At 45.2% G+C, this 12,035-nt stretch overlaps 1 long non-coding RNA gene across 1 annotated transcript; it reads left to right on the top strand.

Moving 5' to 3' along the window:
• Positions 1 to 675: 675 nt before the first annotated feature.
• On the top strand, positions 676 to 3,122 carry LOC309521288. Its single transcript, XR_014214605.1, has 2 exons — positions 676 to 1,233; positions 2,579 to 3,122. It is a non-coding gene; the product is annotated as an uncharacterized lncRNA (long non-coding RNA).
• The last annotated feature ends 8,913 nt before the right edge of the window (positions 3,123 to 12,035 follow it).

Raw genomic sequence — 12,035 nt, 5'->3', positions numbered from 1 at the left:
GTCCATTCAGGGTGATGAGAGTTATCAGAAGGATACCCTCTTCCGCTTCCAGTGTTACAGTTCCTAGGTTTCTCTGAGAAGATGGATCCATTGTTCAACTATTCTGAAAATTGTTGCTGTTTAAGAGGACTCGGGATCTCAGCTCCCTTAAGAAACTACATCTCCCAAGATACTTTGAGGGAAGCACTAGGGCCTCCACTCCCTACACTTGTGCTGCTCACCAACCCCAGCTACCCATCATTCCAAAGGCATTGTGGGGTCTCGCTTCAGAAACAAAAAGCTGAAATACACATTTTGATATATGCCCAATGAAGCAGAAATAAAAACAATGGCTAAAAACACTTTGTTGACTCTTACACCCAGAACCCACTGCTGTATTCTCACAGCAACCGAACTCTCCTGTAAGTGTTAGTGTTCTTTGGTGTCAGATGTGTCCCTATTCCGGGAATTGAGGGGCTCCTGTACCATCATAGACTCTAGTAGCATATCCTCCAACATTTCTCCAATGAAAATAGGGACGTCCCAAGGAAAAGCAGGACATTCAAATCAGAAACTGGAATGGCTTCTGGAAATCCAGGAATGCCCCTGGAAAATAGGGACACTTGGAGGGTCTGTAGCGGGTTGCAGGTGCCCCCTAGACTTAGGCCTGTGGGTTTACTAGCTGTTTTAGCAAACTGCATTAATCAGACATAGTTCTAAGGCATAAAGTGTGTGGAAACACTGAAAGAAACAATCATCTCCATGATGTGTCTTCTAAACATACAGTAAAACATCACCCAAAGTGATTGCCCTACCGGATATTGCCTTTCTTTATCAGTGACTGTTATCTTCCCTATGATCTGTCTTCAAATAATCCAGGAAGACGTCCTGTGATAGGTTTCTCCTGCCAGGCATTGTATTTATTTATCCCAAAAGTTGCCCAATGTTTGTTGATCTGCAGGTTACTGAGAAAGGCAATTAATTAAGTTACACGGCACGGAATCACCCCCTGGAACGTGATCCGGCGCCTGCTGTATTGCATACATGATCCTATTATTTCCTGGTGACACTTTTACAAGGGGTGGGGCCCATCCATCGAAGATTTGCTCATGGCTTGAAGGGCAATATTGCTCAAGAGGGGAAATTCATTTCCAGAAGTAAGGCAAGGGGACCATATAAAAGGTCTCACCCTCCAAGGATCCAGACATAGACTTCGGATCTTCACTACTGCAGTTTTTCCAGTTGGCATTTGGGGTAAGTCTGGAGATACCACCCGCTCTATTGATTGTATTTGTGGGAGGTCTGAACTTTGAATATTCAAAATGTATGAGGATAACCTTGTTTCCAGATTAGGTGTCCTTGGGTTGCATCTAACTACATTCTACTTACATTCTACATTCTAACTACATTCTACTTAGAATAGACACAATGAAATGAATGAACCTTTGTTAGCCATGTCTCCAGTGGGTATCCTCTGCGTAAAACTAGCATGGGCTTTGAAAACCATCTCTGGGCAGAGATTTTAAGTGAAATGTGCTAGCAAGTAATTGACAGATTATAGGCATTGGTGAATGAAGGAGTCAAGAGAATCTCTGGCAATGTTCTTAACTTGGTAGCAGAGCATCTACTTTGCATACAAAAGATCCTAGTTTCAGCTCCTGACATCTCCAGGTAGGGCTGAAATCACCCCATGGAAAGCCTCTGCCAATCACTGTGTAGACAATGTAGAAATGGCTCAGTGATCAATGATCCGACTCAGCATGTGGCCACTTCCTACGTTCATGTATAGGTTAGTCTTGAAGGCACTAGAGTCCAAGGCATATTTTCTCCCTTAAAGAGGTTAGGGAGCAGGAGCTCCTTTAGTCTGGATCACTTGCTTTGCCAGATGAGCATACTGTATGTTCAGTCAAGGAGCAATAAAGAGGGTGATGGTTTCCTCCATTCTGAACCTCAATATAGGTACAGGTTGGCCTCAGCTACTAGGAGCACAGAAAGCTGCCTTATGCTGAGTCACGTACCACTGACTAGTCTAGATTAGAATTGTTAGCATTGATTGGCAGTGGTTTTCCAGGGATTAGAAAGGGGATAATCCCAAGTCTACCAGGAGATGCTAGATTGACTAATGGTTTGATTCAGAAAAAGGAAGCTTTATATATTCCTGTTTTACAAAATTAGATATCCAGTGTACATTGGGTGTACACTGGGTGAGACCCACAACAGTTAAAATATTTACTTATGTACTTATGTACTTGAATCGCGTCATCATTCCTTCAAGAAGCTCAAGATACGCAGTTTTCCTCCTATACATTTTATCTTCACAACTCTGTGCAGTAGGTTGGCCTGAGAGGACTTGACTGGCTCAAGGTTGCCCAGTAAGATTGGTGGCTGGGTAGGGATTTAAACTCAAGTCTCCTAGATCTTAGTCTGGTGCTAAGCCACACTGGCTCCATTTAGAAATCTATTTCAGCTTCTAACACAAACAGAACATTATAGATGCCTCCTACAGGGAGGGAAGGCCACCATATTGTGAGCTGCTTTGAGTGGAAGACTATGCTTGTGCATGACCTTCGTTGAAAGGCTATTTCTTCATTTCTCACAGGACTCCAAATTTGACCGATATCAAGATGTGCTCCCGCAGAGATAGAGGATGCTGCAACAAACCACAGGACTCCTGCCAACAGCAACCTCCTGTGGTCACCCCACCTCCATGCAACCCTCCTCAGGTTGTCCCACCACGGTGCCCAAAACAACCTCCCGTAGTCATCACACCTCCATGCATTCCTCCTGTGGTCATCCCACCCCCTTGCCAGCAGCAGACGAAGCAAACTCCCCAGTGGCCAGGCCAGCAGAAGTAAAGGAGACATGTCTCCCAAGGAAGGCCTGTTTGGTGTCTGAAGGGTCAACAAGTTCTCTTGAGTCGCCTCTGGCTGAAAGAAGCGGAACACCCTCCCCCCGAACCTATTGCATGTCTTACTCCCTGCATAAAAATGTATCACATATTTTCTCCATCTGGAATGGAAATCCCAGCGTCTTTCATTCATCCTGAAATGTGATCTGAAAAAGAAATATATATATATATATCCCTTTGCTGCTTTGGTCCCTATTTGGACAACAGTAATCAATAAAATCATATGCTAAGCTAAGACTGTATGCTGCAGTTCAATTATTCTTTACACTGGTGTTCCTTTTTACATCTGGTGCACCTCAACATTTTCTTTGTGCATGCATTTGTGAGCTAAAGGGGAACCATTGGCACTCCAGATGTTGCTGAATGACAGATTCCATCAACCCCTTGCAGCATGGCCAGGAATGCTGGGGCATGTCATTCTGCAACATCTCAAGGGCCAACATTTCCCCAGACCTATGTTAACATCTTGTAAAGGTAAAGGGACCCCTGACCATTAGGTCCAGTCGTGGCCGACTCTGGGGTTGCGGCACTCATCTCGCTTTATTGGCCAAGGGAGCCAGCGTACAGCTTCCGGGTCATGTGGCCAGCAGGACTAAGCCGCTTCTGGCAAACCAGAGCAGTGCATGGAAATGCTGTTTACCTTCCCGCCAGAACGGTACCTATTTATCTACTTGCACTTTGACGTGCTTTTGAACTGCTAGGTTGGCAGGAGCAGGGACCAAGCAAGGGGAGCTCACCCCATTGCGGGGATTCAAACGGCCGACCTTCTGATCCGTAAGTCCTAGGCTCTGTGGTTTAGCCCACAGTTCTACCTGCACCCCTTAGCATCTTGAGGGAACCCTAAAAATGAGATAAAATCAAGTGCCTAGTCAATGTGGCTATGATTTGTATTTGAAGACCAGCAGACAGTGTCTGAAGACATCTCTGGGTGCCAGAGGAATGAGCAGAACCTCCTGGTATGTGGAGATGTGTGAAAATATAACTCTGTACAGGGGGAACAAGGGATTCCCTAACAACTCTCCGGAGCCTTGACAAACTTAAGTCCCCAGGATTCTTTGACGGGAACCACGAGCGGTTAAAGTTGGATCACGATTGCTTTAAAGGTAAGGTGCAGATGGGGTGAAAGCTAATCCACGGTGAAAAGAACATAAGAAGCCCCCTGCTGGATCAGGCCAATGGCCCATCTACTCCAGCATCCTGATGTTTGGGGTGAGCCTACAAGCAAGATATGGGTACCAGAGCATTCTGCCCAGCAAATTTCCACCAAATGGCATTCAAAGGGCTACTGCCTTTGACAGTAGAGGCAGAGTCCATCCATAGTGGCTAGCTGCATAGGGTCACCATATTTCGAACAGTGAAAATCTGGACAGAAAATTTGTTGAGGTTTTTTTTTTGGGGGGGGGAGTTGCTGAGCATTTTTTTGAGCTGTTTTTGAGCTATTTTAAGGGGAAATTGGCATTTCCGACATGAGCTGCCATATGTCCAGATTCTTCTGGACATTTGGCTGATTTCCACCCAGACACTGTTAAGGTATGACTCCGGACGTATGGCAACCCTAGAACTGAGAGCCTTGCTCCCCAAATTCAAGAGACAACCAAAACTAAACTCTTTTTACTCTTTTTACAAATAAAGGAGATCGAGCAAGGCAACCTGCACACAAAATATCATGGTATCTGCACATTGGGACCAATACCTAAATTCGAAAAGCGTCTGTAACTGGAAATGAACTGAGGTGTCTCCTCATCCAATAATCTCTCATGAGGATGATGTCATGCCTCTATCTATCTTTTCTGTGAAGAACAGGAATGATGGCTCTCTTCGTGGTATATGCCAATATCCTCCTTGGTGCTGCAATGGATTTGGAGAGATGGGAACAGAAATATTTACATTGGCATGCAATATGATTTTGTCGTTAGAGATTGCACTTCAGGCGCTGAGAAAGCCCTGTGTGTCTGTGGATTCCAATGCTAATGGAGCTCATTATCCACATATTGCAGGGTGGAGGAGATGAGGCTGAGAGATGGGGAGATGGCTTTACACTGGCTTATGACAACCCTGTGATGTATTCTTCTCTAAACAGGGTTGCCTTCAGATATCTTCTAAAAGTCAGATGGTTGTTTGTCGTCAAGGAGACAAACAACCATCTGACTTTTAGAAGATATCTGAAGGCTGGGAGGATGTTCCACAGGGTGGGTGCGACCACCAAGAAGGCCCTCTGCCTGGTTCCCCGCAACCTCACTTCTCGCAGTGAGGGAACCAGCAGAAGACCCTCAGAGATGGACCTCAGTGTCCTGGCTGGACGATGTGGGTGGAGACGCTCCTTCAGGTATAAAGTGTGTGGAAACAGAATGCCACGGCAAGACTCCTTGCTACGAGATCACATTCACCCGATGCTATAGCAGCTGCACTGGCTCCCGGTGGAGTACAGGATCAGGTTTAAGGTGCTGGTTTTAACCTTTAAAGCCCTATACGGCCTAGGACCCTCGTACCTACGGGACCACCTCTCCTGGTATGTCCCACGGAGGAACTTACGATCTTCAAACAAAAACATCTTGGAGGTCCCAGGCCACAGAGAGGTTAGGCTGGCCTCAACCAGAGCCAGGGCTTTTTCGGCTGTGGCTCCGATCTGGTGGAATGCTCTGCCACAAGAGACTAGGGCCCTGTGGGACTTGACATCTTTCCGCAGGGCCTGCAAGACACAGCTGTTCCACCAAGCCTTTGGCCAGAGCACAGCCTGACTCCCTCTTTTAGTAATCTTCACAGAACTCTAGCCCAATGGTTGCCATCAGTTTGTTTTGAATTAATTTTATAATGAAATGATTTTAGCATGTTGTATTATTTTATTGTTGTTAGCCGCCCTGAGCCTGGCTTCGGCTGGGGAGGGCGGGATATAAATAAAAAATTATTATTATTATTATTTATTAAATACAAATGGGTATTCACCTGGCACTGAATTGATGACAGGCGTAGCGCCAGGTGGGTCTCCCTGGGGAGAGCATTATGCAGACAGGGAGCTTCTGCAGAGATAGCCCATTCTCCCATTGCCAACTCCTGGACCTCTCTTGGAGGTTAAGCATAAAGAGAAGGGTCTGTGGTTATGATCTCAGGATCCTGACAGGCTCATAAAAGGAAAGCAGGCTGGGAGGGAGGAACAAATAGACAGACTTAGAGTCGGCTTCTTCATTCTAATGGAATGTTCTCATTAGCAATGAAGCTGATACGATCATGCAGCAATTATATTGCCATATAGTCCTTCTCGTTGTGGAATGCCCTCCCCAGTAACGTGCTCCCGTCCACATGATTATTACCTTTCAGGAAGAATTTTAAAATATTCCTGTTTAAGCAGGCATTTTTTGGGCTGTTCCTGGCAAACCTCCAGATCACTGGATGGGAGCATGTTTCTAATTGCAATTGCACTTAAAATTATTTTAACTGCAACTGCTTTTAGATGTTTGCGGTTGTTTTGAGGATGGTTCATTCTGCTTTAGACTGATTCTCCTTTGTTTCATTTTATCTCTTTGCTGCTCTGGGCCCCTTGTTTCCATGCCCTATTGATGGAAAGCTCTGCAGTGCAAGGCTACCATTTCCAGAAAATTCATTTAGAGTGCTATTAAAAGTGTCAAAGGCGGGGACCGCCCTTTAATTAGTTTTGGACTAACATGCAGAGGACAAATGAGATACAAGATAAGATAAACAGAAGAGGTGACTCAGAGGATAATTGCTGTGAGTGATGAAAACATTAAGTGGAAGCATTTCTTTGTAAAGATGCTGGTCATAACTAGATATCAGAAGAGGAACAGGGCTTGGCAGGTGGTATATAAATCTATCCCACCACTGTGCTCTCCATTCAGTTGATTCCAGCCACAGAGGTGCCTTCTCAGTGTTTACAGTAAGCCTTTCCCCCCCCCATTTCATTTTTCTTTTCTTTATTTAACCATTCAGCCAGATACCTTTCTTACAAATGGACAGAGGCGAAGCAACCTGCTCTGGTACCTGGAGCGACACTCGTCCTGGGGTGTGGGGTGGGGTGTGCATCCCGAAGGGCGTGGCACACCACCCATGGGGGGCATGGTGTGCATCCTGGGGGGCCTGGCACGTGTCCCAGGGGCTTGGCACACATCTGGGGGATGCGTTGCATGCCCTGGGGGTACCACCAATGGGGGTCAGCATTTCGTCACCCCCTCCTTTGGAATGACACCCAGGGCGGACCGCCACCCCACCTCGGAATGCTCCTGCAAATGAATTTGACTCCAGTTCCTTGTTCTCCCCCCAGTGGTGAAGTCAGCTGGGTATAATGCGGTAGAGTACAGCAGGCCACCTGGCCTTTAATAGTTTTTCTATTTAGCAGGCATAATAGGAGATTATAAATGTCTCTCTCTCTCTCTCTCTCTCTCTCTGTGTGTGTGTGTGTGTGTGTGTGTGTGTGTGTGTGTTTAAAAATGTTGTATTTGATTGCAAACAGCTTTCAACCTGGTCTGGAAGTTTCTAATGCAAGGAAACAAATGAATAAATTTACCTTGCCTTGTTAAACCCAATCACAGATGCAGTGAACACAAATTGTTGCACCACAGGGGAAACAGGCCAGCTCAACTTTCAGAGATGGGGAGAACATTCCAATTAAGTGTGGAGAAACAGTCTCTCCCTCCCCCCCCCAGCCTAATTTATTAATTTGTGTTAGAAGCTGCTAGAAATCCCAGCGTATTGAATCTGATTGCAGGTGTTCTTTATTAGGCTCTCAAGGCCAGCTCTAAGGAAAATTAGTTAATTAAGAACTTGTGGTGCAAACAGGTGTTCGCTCCTTTATGATAGAAGGACTGGATGCCCATTTTCTCGAAGGCTTAACCAACTGCACTTCCTGATTGGCTGCCTCTGGATATGAGACTTGGACCAGTGTTCCCTTAAATGTTCATCATGAAGGTGTAGTTGCTTGCCTTCCTGCTCAACTTCCAGTATTTTGTGTGTTGTTAGTCTTTAGCTAGATAAGACAGCTTTGTTGTTTTCTTTGCTTCTGAGTTGCTTTAACTTGTGTTGTCCTTTTAAATTCTCTTTCTCTAATGAACCTTGCCTTTTGAAATAAAGGGTGTGTGTGTGTGTAAGTGTAATGGCTTTTCGTTTGAGCTCCTGGACCTGTTAACCTTGGTTGTACCCTGAAGATGGGTCAGTCATCACATGAAGACTCTAGGACAGCGGTTCTCAACCTGTGAGAGCCAGTGTGGTGTAGTGGTTAAGAGCGGCAGTTACGTAATCTGGGGAACCGGGTTCGTGTCTCCGCTCCTCCACATGCAGCTGCTGGGTGACCTTGGGCCAGTCACACTTCTGTGAAGTCTCTCAGCCCCACTCACCTCACAGAGTGTTTGTTGTGGGGGAGGAAGGGAAAGGAGAATGTTAGCCGCTTTGAGACTCCTGAAGGGGAGTGAAAGTCAGGATATCAAATCCAAACTCTTCTCTTCTTCTTCTTCTGTGGGTCCCCAGATGTTGGACTACAACTCCCATCATCACTAGCTAGCAAGGCCAGAGCTCAGGGATGATGTGAGTTCTAGTCCAACAACATCTGGGGACCCACAGGTTGAGAACTGCTGCTCTAGGAAATGTTGAACTATTTAAGTGGTTGGATTTCAAGGAGAATAACCCTGCAATTTAGCCTTTCACAGGGCATTGTTTGTTGTTGCTCTGTTTAATGCCAAGATTGCTTCCAAGAAAATTAGAAAACATGTAAACCAATCCATTACATTCAACATAATTAAAAATCCATCCATATGCATGGGTGCCATGTAAAGTGAGGGGGCAGCACTATGAAGTATGGAGGAGAGGGAGCCATAAACCATGCAAGAAGGATGTGCTATCTAGCCACACATCTCATCATGCATCTCCAAAGCCCTGTGGCTTTAGTAAAGGTAAAGGGACCCCTGACCATTAGGTCCAGTCGTGACCAACTCTGGGGTTGCGGCGCTCATCTCACTTTATTGGCCGAGGGAGCGGGCGTACAGCTTCCGGGTCATGTGGCCAGCATGACTAAGCTGCTTCTGACGAGCCATAGCAGAGCACGGAAACACTGTTTACCTTCCCTCCAGAGCAGTACCTATTTATCTACTTGCACTTTGACATGCTTTCGAACTGCCAGGTTGGCAGGAGCTTTAGAATATTGCATATCGCCACTTGCCTATGGTGAGAAGGAATATACTGTAAAATAATGTAGCCAGGATGACTGTTTGTACCTCCAGTATACTCAAGAAGAATAGATGGACTCAACCCCTACAATATATGGCATTTGTGGATGCCAGCAATGCTGAATTTCCCATCTTGCAACTCCTGTGCCCCTGATGTTTGCTTATGCTGTTTCCTGGAAGTTTGCCAGAAATCTTCTCTAATCAACACTTCATTCTCAGATGCTAGAAAAATAATACTGGTGAGATGATTATGATTTATTACCTAGTAAAAACTAGAAAGTCCTGGGGTGGGTCACTGCCATATAAAATACAGCATTAAAACAGCTTAAAACAATTCGTAGACACAATTGGAGTGGGCCTCTCTCTATATTTATTATTGTGATTGTGATTATTAGTAGTAGTACAGTGGTACCTCGGGTTAAGAACTTAATTCGTTCTGGAGCTCCGTTCTTAACCTGAAACTGTTCTTAACCTGAAGCACCACTTTAGCTAATGGGGCCTCCTGCTGCTGCCGTGCCACCGGAGCCCAATTTCTGTTCTCATCCTGAAGCAAAGTTCTTAACCCGAGGTACTATTTCTGCGTTTGCGGAGTCTGTAACCTGAAGCGTCTGTAACCCGAGGTACCGCTGTATATCATCTATATCCCACCTTTTCTGCAAGGAACCCAAGGTGACATACATAGTCTTCCCCATCCGCATTTAAGTGGGCCTCATGGTTATTCGATATAATCTCTTGGGGTGCAAAATCATACCTTGTACATAGAGTCCTATTTCCCTTCTGGGCCAAGCATGAACCCAGGAATGGTAAAATCAGCACCACTGGAAACAGGGCCAGAGATCTGGCCTGGCCTGCTGATATCCAAGTGTTGCAGGCTCCAGCCTGTATAGCAAGTTGCCTATAACCTTTGGTTGCTTGTAATAACCCTGAGCCGCTTGCAGTCACCCTGAGGCATTGACAGCATTTGCGTGTCACTCGCAGCACTGCCTATATGCAGTCTGCCATTCACTGATCAGGAAAGAACAATGCTTTGCTTCTGTTCCTGAATGGTATAAGGAGAAGAGGAAACACAATAAGAAGAATACAAGTGGGTTTCCTCTTCGGCATCCCCTATGCTTCAGTGGCAGTGAAACTTTTTCAATCCATAGAAATACATGGTGAATACAAGGCAAATATATATTTTCTATTGCCCCCAGAGGGCGGAGACTAGGTCTGATTGGCACAATGGACAGGAGGGTAGATTCCATTTGAACATTAAGGGAAACCTATTGTCAGACACAGCAGTTTGGCAATGCAATCAGTGGCCTATAGGGGATTCTCCCTTGTTGGATATCTTTAAGCAGGATTAGTCATCCATTAAGAATGGATTATTATTGCTGCTGCTGCTAATGTTTCTATACTGCCCTTTCTCTGAGGATCACAGGGTGGCTTACAATATAAACACACAAAAATTAACAAACAATAACAAACTGTGCAGTACACAGTGAAACTATGGAATTTATTCCCACAAAAGATAGTAATGGTCACCAACTTGGCTTTAAAGAGGCTTTAAAGATGGCATATAAAGCTATAAGTTCCTACTAGACACAATGGCTACGTTCTATTTCCACTGTCAGAAGCAAGAAGCCTCTGAATGTGAAGCCAGTTATTGGGAATCACATGTGGGGAGAGGACTGTTGCGTTCAGATTGTGCTTGCAGAGTTCCCATAGTTCTCGCACAGTTCCTCTGTGAGAACACAAAGCTGGATGAGATGTCAGTTTGCATTTCTTAGTGCAGAAAGTATTGATATGATGTGTAGAGATCTTTCCTATTCTAACTAATTCAAAAGGGTTCTGGAAGGTTCTCTGTGTGAAAGAAACAAGCAGAAGGTTCATGATGTTTGGGTTATTCCTTCAGAGAAGCTGAGTACAGCTGGCTGAAACTGGTTCTGTTTCTGTTATCTCTTCTTCAAGGTCATGCTGACTATAAAAGTCAGACCAGAAGGAGCCTAGATTTCACTCTCTGTCTATGCCTTTTCTTTCTGGCGTGGTGTTCTGTACATAGTATGCTTAGTGTTAAGGTTTAGACTTGTTATAAGTGTTTGTAAGTTTAAGTCTGCTGCAAATGGATTTCTTATGGACAGTGCCAATCCTGAATGTATTGGATTTGTGACCATCATGCTCATTTGCCTTCAGTAGCATTAAAGCTCTGCTGGATGGAATATTAATTGCATCTGGTCTATTTTTTGGGAATCTTGCAACGTGTTTAAGTTGTTATTTTCTAACTCCACATTGGAATCTACCCTGGATCAATATTGAGTAGAATTCCATGACATGTTGGACTATGTTGAGCCTTTGGCCTGATTCAGAAGGTCTCTTCTTATTGCCCTACTGTTTGTTGCATTCTTCTTTGCAGACTGGTCCTTCAGTGCTGCATCCTCCTCCATGGCAGCTCTTGGCACAAGCCAATCCCCCACCATTTTGACATTGTCCAGCAGGACGGCCCCAATAATCCCGACAGCCTCCCGAAGGCCTGCGGACACAGCACGGCCCTCTTTGGCAGCAGTACTCTGTGGCTGTACCAGTGCAAAGATATCGGCTGCCATAGCAGCGGTAATTGTGGCCTCCTCTGATGGGCAGATCTTTGTCACAACAAGTCATACAACAAGTGTTATTGCCATAGCAAAATGGCGTGCGGCGGGTATCCAGCCAAGAACCTGCAGGGTCGTACCATACTGAGTTCAAGTTGAAGTATGACTCTCTCCCAGAAGAGCAGGTCATTATGTATCCAGAAGAGGAGGAGGGGCTGGAAGAATAGAAAACAAATTGGCAAGTGGTCTAAAAGATAGTCCAGCATAGCTTTGCTTCCACAAACCCCAGAAGTATTTAAATGATAGATCACTGTATATCTAAGATCTGGATCAGGCCAGAGTCCTACCTAGTCCAGCATCATGTTTTCAGAGTGGCCAACATATTTATTGCATGGTCAATGCCTCCCTCCACTT

The sequence above is a fragment of the Podarcis vaucheri genome (assembly GCF_965113315.1).
Source record: "Podarcis vaucheri genome assembly, chromosome: 16".
Lineage (NCBI taxonomy): Eukaryota > Metazoa > Chordata > Lepidosauria > Squamata > Lacertidae > Podarcis > Podarcis vaucheri.
Note: the sequence above shows the minus strand (reverse complement) of the source record. Positions and strands in the feature narration are given on the sequence as shown.